Consider the following 2,521-nt stretch of genomic DNA (forward strand, 5'->3'; position numbering starts at 1 on the left):
TGATACAAATTTATTTTGTTCTGGGAATGACTTAAAAAACATTATAGAATGTTTGTCCAGTGAGATGTCTAAACTTAACGAGTGGTTTAAATACAACAAATGATCAATAAACTGGAATAAAACAAAATTCATGATTTTTGGTGACAGAAAAATAGATGATTCTATTACAATGTCTATCGATGATAATCAAGTTGAACGAGTACATGAAGTTACATTTTTAGGGGTTGTTTTAGATCATAAACTTAACTGGAAATCTCATATAAAATATATAAAACTAAAAGTATGCAAAAGAGTTCTAAATAAAGTAAAACATGTTTTAGAACTATCAACACTCCAGACGTTATATTGTTCATTTGTTGTTCCATATGTGACTTATTGTATAGAGGTTTGGGGCAACACATATAAAACAACACTAAACCGTTGTCTGTCATTCAAAAGAAAGTTATGAGTTTTATATAAAGTGGACACTAGAGAACACAAATAAATTGTTTATTCAGTCAAATATCTTGAAACTCAGGGACCTGGTTCATTTAAAATGCTATTGGTTATGTTTAAAGCTAGAAAGAGATTATTGCCATTTAATTTACAAAAGTTATTTTTCTTAAGTTCATGTGATAGAAATACCAGAAGGAAGTAAGATTTCAAAAGTAAAACTGTGCGTACTACTTTGAAATAAATGTGCATTTCGGTGCACGGAGTAAAATTATGGAAGAGTTTGGATGAGGAGTTAAAAATGCTCTACAATAAACCAATTTAAAACACTTTGTAAAAAAAGAACGATTAACTCTTATACACTTTTAAGTTGTTAATGGGACGAGTGATATATTGTTATGCATGTTGTTGTTGTTGTTGATATATTGTTTGCAACTTGTTTTGTTCATTTAATGTACACGGCCATGACATGCTTGTAATTATTGAGAAAGGGGGCAGGTCTGTACAAGAGTTCCTTCTTCCTGCTCCTTCACTCGTGTAAATAAGTGTTGTCAGAGAACGTGTTTGTGAACTGATGATCAGTTGTTTTTGAATCGAGTGAATAAATTGATTGATTGATTGATTGATTGATTGATTGATTATTATTTTTTATTAGAAGTTAAATGTAGGATCATTTTAAATCCTCCAGGTTTGTCAGTAATGAATAAATTGCACAGATTAAATTGTTCTGCATGTTTAAACCAAGACATTTGCTGGCACTCCAAAAAGAAAAAGGTTGTTGTTCTGAGGGAAATGTGACTCACTGCAAATGCAAAGCTCTCCCCTGAATGAACAGAACATTTGAAGAAGCAAGCAGTAAAAAGAAAAGAAAAGGAGAGGAGTGCAGTGTGGATATTGCATCCAGGTGGAACAATGAGCAATGAACCGAGCATCAAAGCTTCACTGAATCTAACTGAAGCTACACACACGTGTGTGTAGTGTGTGTGTGTGTGTGGTGTGTGTGTGTGTGTGTGTGTGCAAACCCCATCTTCAATGACTGAGGTTCAAAGAACAAAGCACACGGAACAGACAGACAACTCTTCAGTTCAATCCAGCAGAAATAATATCTTCATTACGATGCAATTACCGACACGTAGGCCCCGCCCACACCTGTGTGAGCCAGAGAAAAATGTCAAGTGTATTAGTTGTGTGTCTGTGTCATCTGCAAGATTTAGAGGTTCACGAAAATTGTTCAAATGCAATGCAACACAAACAGTCTAACATCTGCAGTGCTCCTGTATTTGCAGATACAATTTTTTTAGGGCATACCGACAAAAGGCGTAGATGGACAATTATGTTTCTGTCAGTATCTGTGAGGTGTGTTCTTGTTAGCAAAATATCTAATATTATATCATCTGGACGATTTTAATAAAATATATTTAAAAAATGTTTCAGATGTACCTCCACAAATGATTAAATTTTAAAGTCACCCCATTCAACATGGCCGACACAGCCACCTGACATTAGAAACTGCAGCAGTGGTTATTATAACTCAAACAATTTTACAGATGTCAAGCAAATATTTTGTGTGGTTGAAGCTGAGTTCTTCACAACACGTAGGTGGATTGAAAGTGTTGCTCTTTACAAATGATTTGTGTAACACTTTAGGATTACCTGCTGGCATCAGCCTCGTTCGTCTGTTAGCAAATTATTCATGGGCCATGTGGTAGACTTTGATAAAGGTTTCAGAAATTAACAAATTGATGTTCTTCTACAACTTATTAACTTTGGGAATTATTCATAATGGTCCGTTTTTTCAAATGCTGTGTTTTTGTTGTTTTGTAGCATTATTTTTAAATGTAATTCTGTTTTTTTTTTTCATATGTTGTTCATTTACACCTCAGGGCCACCACCACTAATAATTATTAGCCAACACAAAAATGGCTATAACTCTATTGGGTTTCAAAGGAAGAAGTGGGTAAAGATGATGGATGGATGGATGGATGGATGGATGGATGGATGGATGGATGGATGGATGGATGGATGGATGGATGGATGGATGGATGGATGGATGGATGGATGGATGGATGGATGATGGATGGATGATGAA

Source organism: Nematolebias whitei, chromosome 12 (assembly GCF_014905685.2).
Source record: "Nematolebias whitei isolate Nwh7 chromosome 12, NemWhi1, whole genome shotgun sequence".
In the NCBI taxonomy this organism is placed as follows: Eukaryota; Metazoa; Chordata; class Actinopteri; order Cyprinodontiformes; family Rivulidae; genus Nematolebias; species Nematolebias whitei.